Source organism: Palaemon carinicauda, unplaced genomic scaffold (assembly GCF_036898095.1).
Source record: "Palaemon carinicauda isolate YSFRI2023 unplaced genomic scaffold, ASM3689809v2 scaffold48, whole genome shotgun sequence".
NCBI lineage: Eukaryota > Metazoa > Arthropoda > Malacostraca > Decapoda > Palaemonidae > Palaemon > Palaemon carinicauda.
Genome location: NW_027171739.1, coordinates 205001 through 217522, shown reverse-complemented (window position 1 = coordinate 217522; position 12522 = coordinate 205001). Strand labels below are relative to the sequence as shown.

Below are 12522 nucleotides of genomic sequence, written 5' to 3'. Positions count from 1 at the left end.
AAACCACACTATTGTTGTTCCAGCTCGTTCTGACTCTGCTGTTCAGCATACCATGGTTTAAACCCCATGCAAGCATGCATAAAGCACTCTAGCACTGGTCATGGAATTTCTGAGAAATGTTAAACGCCATGCACACGCTCTGCTTTCCTTTCAGCAGGCTCTGCTTACAGCAGGCTCTGCTTACTACATGCTCAGCATTCAGCATGCTCTGCATTCAGCATGCTCTGCATACAACATGCTCTGCATACAGCATGCTCTGCATTCAGCATGCTCTGCATACAACATGCTCTACATACAGCATGCTCTGCATACAGCATACTCTGCATACATCATGCTCTGCATACCTTACCGCATGCTTCTCAACACATCTTGGGTTGTTGCCAACTCACTAGACTGTCAAGCAGTTTCATAACGTTGCCTTCTAGTCTGCTGCTTTGCACCAGTGAACCCTCACTCAGAGAACTTAGCTTTTCTAGGATAAGGTCCCTGTAGATGAGAAAGTTCTTTTCTCCCTCCTTCTGATATTCCCTTGAGGACTCTGTCATTTGGAGGGAGCCTTTAGCTGCATAACCTCTTATGGACTTTTATTTAAGCATAACATGCTTACAGGGAAGGTAATGGTTACACTTCAGCCGCTAATCCCGTCTGTTACCACACCTGCTCCCATAGACCTTGAGCTGTGTTGCATGACATGCAGTCCAAGCTTAGTCCTTGTTAGAGGATTTTTTGTTTACGGAGTCAATGTGTCACGGGGAAGACGTTCAACAACCAACAGAAGGGACTTGTTGTGACGCAGTGCGGCAACCTCAGCAACCCGTTAAGGAGTTGTCTGTACGACCCAGACAGTCTAGACAGATTCGGGTTGTCACTGTACTTCCTCGCTTGCCCATGATTGACAGTTTACAGACTGTGCAGCAGTATCATGATCTTGTGTCCGGCTCCGTCAGACGACTGGCTTTTAAGAGCTCCCTCAAGTCGTCGCTGTCTGGAGATTTTCAAATGGACTATGGATCTGACCAAGGAACTGGGCCTCCTGGTCAATTTTGAGGAGTCTCAGCTCGTTCCATCCCAGACCATTGTCTCCTTGGGTATGGATCTTTAGAGTCGAGCTTTTCGGACTTGTCCGTCGGCCCCAAGGATCTTCCAAGCCCTAGAATGCATCCAGAGCATGCTGAGAAGGAACCGATGCTTAGTCAGGCAGTGGATGAGTCTAACAGGGACACTTTCATCGCTGGCCCTGTTCATCGAGTTAGGGAGACTCCACCTCCGCCCCCTTCAGTATCATCTAGCTGCTCACTGGATAAAGGACATGACGCTAGAGACGGGCTCAGTTCCTGTTTCCGAAGAGATGAGGTCTACTCTAACGTGGTGGAAGAACAGCATTCTTCTCAAGGAAGGTCTACCTTTGGCTGTTCAGACCTCCGACCACCGTCTCTTCTCGGACGCATCGGACACGGGCTGGGGTGCGACACTGGACGGACAGGAATGCTCGGGAACATGGAATCAGGAGCAAAGGACACTTCACATCTATTGCAAGGAGTTGTTGGCAGTTCATTTGGCCTTGATAAACTTCAAGTCCCTCCAGCTTAACAAGGTGGTGGAGGTGAACTCCGACTACACCACAGCCTTGGCTTACATCTCCAAGCAGGGAGGGACTCATTCGAGGAAGTTGTTCGAGATCGCAAGGGACCTCCTCATTTGGTCAAAAGATCGAAAGCTCACGCTGGTAACGAGGCTCATTCAGGGCGATATGAATGTCATGGCAGATCGCCTCAGCCGGAAGGGTCAGGTCTTCCCCACAGAGTGGACCCTTCACAAGAATGTTTGCAGCAGACTTTGGGCCCTGTGGGGTCAGCCAACCATAGATCTATTCGCTACCTCGATGACCAAGAGGCTCCTCTTGTATTGTTCTCCGATTCCAGACCCAGCAGCAGTTCGCGTGGATGCCTTTCTGCTGGATTGGTCCCATCTCAACCTGTATGCATTCCCGCCGTTCAAGATTGTCAACAGGGTACTTCAGAAGTTCGCCTCTCACAAAGGGACACGGCTGACGTTGGTTGCTCCCCTCTGGCCCGCGAGAGAATGGTTCACTGAGGTACTGCAATGGCTGGTCGACGTTCCCAGGACTCTTCCTCCTAGAGTGGACCTTCTGCGTCAACCTCACGTAAAGAAGGTACACCCAACCTCCACGCTCTTCGTCTGACTGCCTTCAGACTATCGAAAGACTCTCAAGAGCTAGAGGCTTTTCGAAGGAGGCAGCCAGAGCGATTGCCAGAGCAAGGACGACATCCACTCTCAGAGTCTATCAGTCTTAATGGGAAGTCTTCCGAAGCTGGTGCAAGGCCAATGCAGTTTTCCTCAACCAGTACCAATGTAACCCAGATTGCTGACTTCCTGTTACATCTAAGGAACGTAAGATCCCTATCAGCTCTTACGATCAAGGGTTACAGAAGTTTGTTGGCAGCGGTTTTCCGCCACAGAGGCTTGGATCTTTCCTCCAACAAAGATCTACAGGACCTCCTTAGGTCTTTTGAGACCTCAAAGGAACGTCGGTTGTCCACTCCAGGCTGGAATCTAGACGTGGTCCTAAGGTTCCTAATGTCATCAGGATTTGAACCGCTCCAATCAGCCTCTTTTAAGGACCTCACATTAAAAACTCTTTTCCTCGTGTGCTTAGCAACAGGTAAAAGAGTAAGTGAGATCCACGCCTTCAGCAGGAACATAGGTTTCACATCTGAAACGGCTACATGTTCCTTGCAGCTCGGTTTTTTGGTTAAAAACGAGCTTCCTTCCCGTCCTTGGCCTAAGTCGTTCGAGATCCCAAGCCTGTCCAACATGGTGGGGAACGAACTGGAGAGAGTACTTTGCCCAGTTAGAGCTCTTAAGTACTATCTAAGAAGGTCAAAACCATTACGAGGACAATCAGAAGCCTTATGGTGTGCTATCAAGAAGCCTTCTCTACCAATGTCTAAGAACTCAGTTTCTTACTACATCAGGCTTCTGATTAGAGAAGCAAATTCTCATCTGAAGGAAGAAGACCTTGCTTTGCTGAAGGTAAGGACACATGAAGTGAGAGCTGTGGCTACTTCAGTGGCCTTCAAACAGAACCGTTCTCTGCAGAGTGTTATGGATGCAACCTATTGGAGAAACAAGTCAGTGTTCGCATCATTCTATCTCAAAGATGTCCAGTCTCTTTACGAGTACTGCTACACCCTGGGTCCATTCGTAGCAACGAATGCAGTAGTAGGCGAGGGCTCAGCCACTACATTCCCATAATCCCATAACTTTTTTAACCTTTCTCTTGAATACTTTTTATGGGTTGTACGGTCGGCTAAGAAGCCTTCCACATCCTTGTTGATTTGGCGGGTGGTCAATTCTTTCTTGAGAAGCGCCAAGGTTAAAGGTTGTGATGAGGTCCTTTAGTATGGGTTGCAGCCCTGTATACTTTAGCACCTTTGAGTTGATTCAGCCTCCCAAGAGGAACGCTGCGCTCAGTAAGGAAGACGATCTTATTAAAGGCAGAGTAACGGTTCAAGTCGACTTCCTTACCAGGTACTTATTATTTCATTGTTATTGTGGATAACTGATTATATGAAATATGGGATACTTAGCTATCCTTTAATCTTGTACACTGGTTTTCACCCACCCCCCTGGGTGTGAATCAGCTACATGATTATCGGGTAAGTTTAATATTGAAAAATGTTATTTTTATTAATAAAATAAATTTTTGAATATACTTACCCGATAATCATGATTTAATCGACCCTCCCTTCCTCCCCATAGAGAACCAGTGGACCGAGGAATAATTGAGGAGGTGTCAACAAGAAGTACTTGAGTACCTGGCCACAGGTGGCGCTGGTAAATACACCCCCTTCTAGTATTGTGATAGCTGGCGTATCCCTCCATAGAATTCTGTCGGGCAACGGAGTTGACAGCTACATGATTATCGGGTAAGTATATTCAAAAATTTATTTTATTAATAAAAATAACATATTCTGAAAAAGATCACCCGGACTACAAGAAAAGGAGGAAAGTGGTGGAAATAACCAACAAAGTACCTGCAGGAATTAAACCTGGTTATAAGGAATACGAAGAATGACAAAGACAAAAATAAAATAGGAGGAGGAAGAAAAACAAAGTGGGACACTGAAAATTGGAAATAAAATTTAGAGGGTAAAGTTAATTTAGAATTATATAGAAAGTGGGAAAGTGGAAGAAAAGAATTAAAGAATAATTATATGAAAATATATTAGCATCAATAATTTAGTAATCTTTAAAGCAAGAACAAATACATGAAAACTGTACATTATAAAGAGACACAAGGGGAGTGTAAACTTTTATTTTAAGAAAATGGTGAAGATAATTTAAAGAAATTTGTATTATTTGCCATGAACATAGAAAAGAAAGAAACGTATTAAATGAACTACAATAAATTTACGAAGAAGACTTAAAGAAAATATTAGGATAATTTATATTTAGTGAATGGAATATAGAAAAGAAAGAAATGTTAATGTTGTGATATTGGGTCCTGTGACTGGCCAGACCTTGGCCAAGGGCCAGACAGTATTATTATTATTATCATTATTTTTATTATTATTATTATTAGCCAAGCTACAACCCTAGTTGGGAAAGCAAGATGTTATAAGCCCAATGAGTCTAATGGGGGAAAAATAGCCTAGTGAGGAAAGGAAATAAGGAAGTAAATAAACGATGGGATAAAATTAGGAATAAATTATTTTAAAAACAGTAACAATATCAAAACATATGTCATATATTAACTATAAAAAGACTTACGTCAGCCTGTTCAACATAAAAACATTTGCTGCAAGTTTGAACTTTTGAAGTTCTGCTGATTCAACTACTCGATTAAAAAGATCATTCCACAACTTGGTCACAGCTGGAATAAAACTTATAGAATACTGTAGCATTGAGCCTCACGATGGAGAAGCCATGACTATTAGAATTAACCGCATGCCTAGTATTACCAACAGGATGGAACTGTCCAGGAAGATCTGAATGTAAAGGATGGTCAGAATTATGAAAAATGTTATGCAACATGCATAATGAACTAATTGAACGATGGGGCCAAAGATTATATCTTTTTACAGTTTTTTTTTTTCCTTTACCTACACATACACTGAATAGTTTGGCCTATCCCTTCTCTATTGTCCTCTGTCCTCATACACATGACAACAGGAAGATTACCAAACAATTCTTCTTCGCCCAAGGGGTTAACCACATCACCATCATTGTTCAGTGGCTACTTTCCTCTTGGTAAGGATAGAAGAGACTCTTTATATATGACAAGTAGCTCTTCTAGGAGAAGTACACTCCAATATCAAATCATTGTTTTCTAGTCTTGGGTAGTGCCATAGCTTCTATACCAGTCTTCCACTGTCTTGGAGTAGAGTTCTCTTGCTTGAGGGTACATTCAGACACACTTCTACCTTATTTCTCTTCCTTCCATTTTTTTTTTTTTTTTTTTTTTTTTTTTTTTTTTTTTTTTTTTTTTTTTTTTTTAAAGACAAGCAGCACTTCTAGGAGAAGTACACTCCAAAATCAAATCATTGTTTTCTAGTTTTGGGTAGTGCCATAGCCTCTATACCATAGTCTTCCACTGTCTTGGAGTAGAGTTCTCTTGCTTGAGGGTACATTCAGACACACTATTCTATCTTATTTCTGTAGCTTTTTTTTTTTTTTTTTTTTTTAAGACAAGCAGCTCTTCTAGGAGAAGTACACTCCAAAATCAAACCATTGTTCTCTAGTCTTGGGTAGTGGCATAGCCACTGTCTTGGAGTAGAGTTCTCTTGCTTGAGGGTACATTCAGACACACTATTCTACCTTATTCCTCTTCCTCTTTATTTTAAGACAAGCAGTTCTTCTAGGAGAAGTACACTCCAAAATCAAACCATTGTTCTCTAGTCTTGGGTAGTGGCATAGCCACTGTCTTGCAGTAGAGTTCTCTTGCTTGAGGGTACATTCAGACACACTATTCTACCTTATTCCTCTTCCTCTTTATTTTAAGACAAGCAGTTCTTCTAGGAGAAGTACACTCCAAAATCAAACCATTGTTCTCTAGTCTTGGGTAGTGGCATAGCCACTGTCTTGGAGTAGAGTTCTCTTGCTTGAGGGTACACTCAGACACACTTCTATCTTACTTCTCTTCCTCTTTATTTTAAGACAAGCAGTTCTTCTAGGAGAAGTACACTCCAAAATCAAACCATTGTTCCCTAGTCTTGGGTAGTACCATAGCCTCTGTACCATAGTCTTCCAATGTCTTGGAGTAGAGTTTTCTTGCTTGAGGGTACACTCAGACACACTATTCCATCTTATTTCTCCTCCTATTTTTTAAAATTTTTTATAGTTTATATGTTAGAGATTTATTCTAGCACATTTAATTTTAATTGATCATTACTTCTCTTGTAGTGTTTTATTTCTTTCCTCACTGGGCTATTTTTCACTTTTTCCTGCTTGGGTCGTAGCTTAGCTAATAATAATAATAATAATAATGATAATAATAATAATAATAATAATAATAATAATAACCTAAAACTAAAATTGCAAGATTATTAGAGGCGCCGTTGCAAAGGCTGTACCTCACCTTGACCCTTAACATGAAGTACTACTGAAGTGAAAGTAAACAAACATTGGTGCCAAATATGGAGAATTATCCCTATATTTAGGAATTTATCCTTAGATTTGGGGATTTCGGATGACTTGACGATATTCTGTAAATATTTCTTTGATGAAGAAACACATATGAGTAAACCTTTATATTGTTGCAATTAGTTTACCTACAATTACATGAAATATAGTGAGTAATTTCTATATTGGAAGAAAAGATGTATTGAAATGGGGATTTTTTGGTGGTTTTGGGAAATTTTTATCACGAGTTTTAGGGATTTTTAGACCCATTTGGCAAGTGTGATCGAACATGTGTTCCGTTTCAAGTTTGCGTAATCTGATTCTATCAAATATTGCGCAATGCTGGTCATTGGTAGCCTACCAGCTAAGGCAGACTTTGAATGCACGAGGTAGGCAATGCTGGTCATTGGGTAGCCTACCAGCTAAGGCAGACTTTGAATGCACGAGGTAGGCAATGCTGGTCATTGGGTAGCCTACCAGCTAAGGCAGACTTTGAATGCAGGAGGTAGGCAATGCTGGTCATTGGGTAGCCTACCAGCTAAGGCAGACTTTGAATGCAGGAGGTAGGCAATGCTGGTCATTGGGTAGCCTACCAGCTAAGGCAGACTTTGAATGCAGGAGGTAGGCAATGCAGGTCATTGGGTAGCCTACCAGCTAAGGCAGACTTTGAATGCAGGAGGTAGGCAATGCTGGTCATTGGGTAGCCTACCAGCTAAGGCAGACTTTGAATGCAGGAGGTAGGCAATGCAGGTCATTGGGTAGCCTACCAGCTAAGGCAGACTTTGAATGCAGGAGGTAGGCAATGCTGGTCATTGGGTAGCCTACCAGCTAAGGCAGACTTTGAATGCAGGAGGTAGGCAATGCAGGTCATTGGGTAGCCTACCAGCTAAGGCAGACTTTGAATGCAGGAGGTAGGCAATGCTGGTCATTGGGTAGCCTACCAGCTAAGGCAGACTTTGAATGCAGGAGGTGGGCAATGCTGGTCAATGGGTAGCCTACCAGGTAAGGCAGACTTTGAATGCAGGAGGTGGGCAATGCAGGTCATTGGGTAGCCCACCAGGTAAGGCAGACTTTGAATGCAGGAGGTAGGCAATGCAGGTCATTGGGTAGCCCACCAGCTAAGGCAGACTTTGAATGCAGGAGGTGGGCAATGCTGGTCATTGGGTAGCCCACCAGCTAAGGCAGACTTTGAATGCACGAGGTGGGCAATGCTGGTCATTGGGTAGCCCACCAGCTAAGGCAGACTTTGAATGCAGGAGGTGGGCAATGCTGGTCATTGGGTAGCCCACCAGCTAAGGCAGACTTTGAATGCAGGAGGTGGGCAATGCTGGTCATTGGGTAGCCTACCAGCTAAGGCAGACTTTGAATGCAGGAGGTGGGCAATGCAGGTCATTGGGTAGCCTACCAGGTAAGGCAGACTTTGAATGCAGGAGGTGGGCAATGCTGGTCATTGGGTAGCCTACCAGCTAAGGCAGACTTTGAATGCAGGAGGTAGGCAATGCAGGTCATTGGGTAGCCTACCAGCTAAGGCAGACTTTGAATGCAGGAGGTAGGCAATGCAGGTCATTGGGTAGCCTACCAGCTAAGGCAGACTTTGAATGCAGGAGGTAGGCAATGCAGGTCATTGGGTAGCCTACCAGGTAAGGCAGACTTTGAATGCAGGAGGTAGGCAATGCAGGTCATTGGGTAGCCTACCAGGTAAGGCAGACTTTGAATGCAGGAGGTAGGCAATGCAGGTCATTGGGTAGCCTACCAGGTAAGGCAGACTTTGAATGTAGGAGGTAGGCAATGCAGGTCATTGGGTAGCCTACCAGCTAAGGCAGACTTTGAATGCAGGAGGTGGGCAATGCAGGTCATTGGGTAGCCTACCAGCTAAGGCAGACTTTGAATGCAGGAGGTGGGCAATGCTGGTCAATGGGTAGCCTACCAGGTAAGGCAGACTTTGAATGCAGGAGGTGGGCAATGCAGGTCAATGGGTAGCCTACCAGGTAAGGCAGACTTTGAATGCAGGAGGTGGGCAATGCAGGTCAATGGGTAGCCTACCAGGTAAGGCAGACTTTGAATGCAGGAGGTGGGCAATGCAGGTCAATGGGTAGCCTACCAGGTAAGGCAGACTTTGAATGCAGGAGGTGGGCAATGCTGGTCATTGGGTAGCCTACCAGGTAAGGCAGACTTTGAATGCAGGAGGTGGGCAATGCTGGTCATTGGGTAGCCTACCAGGTAAGGCAGACTTTGAATGCAGGAGGTGGGCAATGCAGGTCAATGGGTAGCCTACCAGCTAAGGCAGACTTTGAATGCAGGAGGTGGGCAATGCAGGTCAATGGGTAGCCTACCAGCTAAGGCAGACTTTGAATGCAGGAGGTGGGCAATGCAGGTCAATGGGTAGCCTACCAGCTAAGGCAGACTTTGAATGCAGGAGGTGGGCAATGCAGGTCATTGGGTAGCCTACCAGGTAAGGCAGACTTTGAATGCAGGAGGTGGGCAATGCAGGTCAATGGGTAGCCTACCAGCTAAGGCAGACTTTGAATGCAGGAGGTGGGCAATGCAGGTCATTGGGTAGCCTACCAGGTAAGGCAGACTTTGAATGCAGGAGGTAGGCAATGCAGGTCATTGGGTAGCCTACCAGGTAAGGCAGACTTTGAATGCAGGAGGTGGGCAATGCTGGTCATTGGGTAGCCTACCAGCTAAGGCAGACTTTGAATGCAGGAGGTAGGCAATGCAGGTCATTGGGTAGCCTACCAGCTAAGGCAGACTTTGAATGCAGGAGGTGGGCAATGCAGGTCAATGGGTAGCCTACCAGCTAAGGCAGACTTTGAATGCAGGAGGTGGGCAATGCAGGTCATTGGGTAGCCTACCAGGTAAGGCAGACTTTGAATGCAGGAGGTGGGCAATGCAGGTCAATGGGTAGCCTACCAGCTAAGGCAGACTTTGAATGCAGGAGGTGGGCAATGCAGGTCATTGGGTAGCCTACCAGGTAAGGCAGACTTTGAATGCAGGAGGTAGGCAATGCAGGTCATTGGGTAGCCTACCAGGTAAGGCAGACTTTGAATGCAGGAGGTGGGCAATGCTGGTCATTGGGTAGCCTACCAGCTAAGGCAGACTTTGAATGCACGAGGTAGGCAATGCAGGTCATATGGTAGCCTACCAGGTAAGGCAGACTTTGAATGCAGGAGGTAGGCAATGCTGGTCATTGGTAGCCTACCAGGTAAGGCAGACTTTGAATGCAGGAGGTAGGCAATGCAGGTCATTTGGTAGCCTACCAGGTAAGGCAGACTTTGAATGCAGGAGGTAGGCAATGCTGGTCATTGGTAGCCTACCAGGTAAGGCAGACTTTGAATGCACGAGGTAGGCAATGCAGGTCAATGGGTAGCCTACCAGGTAAGGCAGACTTTGAATGCAGGAGGTAGGCAATGCAGGTCATATGGTAGCCTACCAGCTAAGGCAGACTTTGAATGCAGGAGGTAGGCAATGCAGGTCATTGGGTAGCCTACCAGGTAAGGCAGACTTTGAATGCACGAGGTAGGCAATGCAGGTCAATGGGTAGCCTACCAGGTAAGGCAGACTTTGAATGCACGAGGTAGGCTAGTCCGCACCATAACAAATTTACGCAAAAGTATTATAAAGTTTTGATTAAATTCTTTGGGATATTTTCTTATATGTTATTTTACCATAATTGATTGTTATTTATAAAGAAAGTTATTTTAATAGTATACAATTCAAAGGATTTAGGTCGTTTGTAGAATAGTGGACGCACCCACCAACTAATCCTAGGAGAGTTTACTGGGGTTTGCAGCCGGAAGGACACGTTGACGTAGCTGAGTTTACGATGGGGTTTACTTTAGGTTAGGTCATGTCTTTATATATATGGAAATACAATTAAATTTACCGTTTTCCAATACCAAATCATCCTAGGTCTGTTTTCAGCATAATAATCAAATAGAGTTTTATTATAGTTATGGACAGATGAAAAAGCTTTTGTATTTTAAAACAGGTGTTGCCTATAAAAAATTGTCCGTGTTCTCAGCATAATGATAAAAATTACCTTTTATTATAGTTATGGACAGACGAAAAAAAGCTTTTTGTACTATAAAACAGGTGTTGCCTATAAAAAAATGTCCGTTTTCTTTGAAAATGACACTTAATTATCTCATAAATAATAATCAATGGGGTTAGCGTGCGCAGCTCAGCATGTATTGCTTGCCAGCACATGTTTTTCTCTTGCGAGCGTACGGCTGAGCAAAAACCATTAGATCTCTATAAAATATCCTTGGATATTCTAATGGGTTTTAGGTTAATTGCTGTTGAAATGAAGGCCAAATTCAGTGAAAGCACTTTATTTACCAGAGGGAAAATTGATTTTGTTCAAAATCTTGTTCCGTTTTGTAACTATAATTTTATCCAATATCGATTGTGACTTATTGAAAGTGGTATAATAGAGTAGTCTTTTAGACTCTAACCAATGCAAATTTAATGCATTTCATACTGCTGTTCTAAGCCACTCTTGGTAATTTAGAAGTTTTTGGCCTCTTTGAGTATGAAAGGTTAGACCAGACTGAAGTCTCATTATCGGGTGTCAGTTGAGAGTCACTATTATTAACGGAATAAAGAGATTTACGAAGTACAAGTTGATCAAAATTTAGTAAAAGCTTGCAATAATTTGTCTGGGCAATTGTGTGCAAATCGGATAAGACTATGTTCTAAACTATACTTTGTGTATTTAATGCCCATTGCTAATTGTGTTTGCTGTTGTGCTGGAGTCACCCATTTAAATATGTACAGCTATTGCTTACAAGACAGTGTATTTGGAAAAGAAAAAATTGTATGATCCTGCTCATGGCACAGTTCAGTTCAGTTGGCGGACGGAGGGATTCGCCTTTTCATCGGCATCTCTTTAGTTTTCTTCTTTATTCTAGTTAACCCTTTTACCCCTAAAGGACGTACTGGTACGTTTCACAAAAGCCATCCCTTTACCCCCATGGACGTACCGGTACGTCCTTACAAAAAAATGCTATAAAAATTATTTTTTTCATATTTTTGATAATTTTTTTGAGAAAATTCAGGCATTTTCCAAGAGAATGAGACCAACCTGACCTCTCTATGACAAAAATGAAGGCTGTTAGAGCAATTTAAAAAAAATATACTGCAAAATGTGCTGGGAAAAAAATAACCCCCTGGGGGTTAAGGGTTGGAAATTTCCAAATAGCCTGGGGGTAAAAGGGTTAAACTAAAGAAGAAAGAGAGGTGTAACTGGTGAGGGACCTATGGTCGGGGTTCTTACACGCCCCAGTTACTACACCGACACTCATTAGAGTGAGCGAGCTGGGTTTATTCCTAGCATTCCATGCATCTTTTTTTCTCTGGTATATTTAGCAGTATTTATGCCTCAGAAATGGTGCTCTAAGGAGCATTTCACTGGGCGACACAGGTTCCTCGCCCAGAAATAGATTTTTCCTCCGTCAAAATCCCTTTCTTTTCTTTTTTCTATTTTTTTTCCATTAACAGAACGTTTCCTATTATCTTCTTTTCCTCTTCGTATGGTTGCTGCAGTTCTTTTATTTTCCTTCTCTCGTTGCTGATGTCTGGACAGTAAAGTATGAATACAAATGGACTTATTTGCAAGACACTTTGCATTTTTAGAGTTTTCTAGCTATGACCATAGGTTTGGGGAGATGCAATTATTACACTACCTTAAATATATACAGTAGTATTCCTGTGGTATACAGTGAACCCTCGTTTATCGCGGTAGATAGGTTCCAGACGCGGCCGCGATAGGTGAAAATCCGCGAAGTAGTGACACCATATTTACCTATTTATTCAACATGTATATTCAGACTTTTAAAACCTTCCCTTGTACGTAGTACTGTTAACAAACTACCC

General features: G+C 43.3%; 1 long non-coding RNA gene across 5 annotated transcripts in view; it reads left to right on the top strand.

Annotated features, from left to right (window-relative positions):
* Positions 1-6927: 6927 nt before the first annotated feature.
* LOC137636990 (uncharacterized) overlaps positions 6928-12522 on the top strand; it is a 32700-nt gene continuing 27105 nt past the window's right edge. Inside the window, exon 1 of one of the 5 annotated variants that reach the window (XR_011043332.1) lies at positions 6928-7034. This is a non-coding gene — a long non-coding RNA (uncharacterized lncRNA). The other 4 variants (XR_011043336.1, XR_011043335.1, XR_011043334.1 and 1 more) reach the window with 4 other exon arrangements.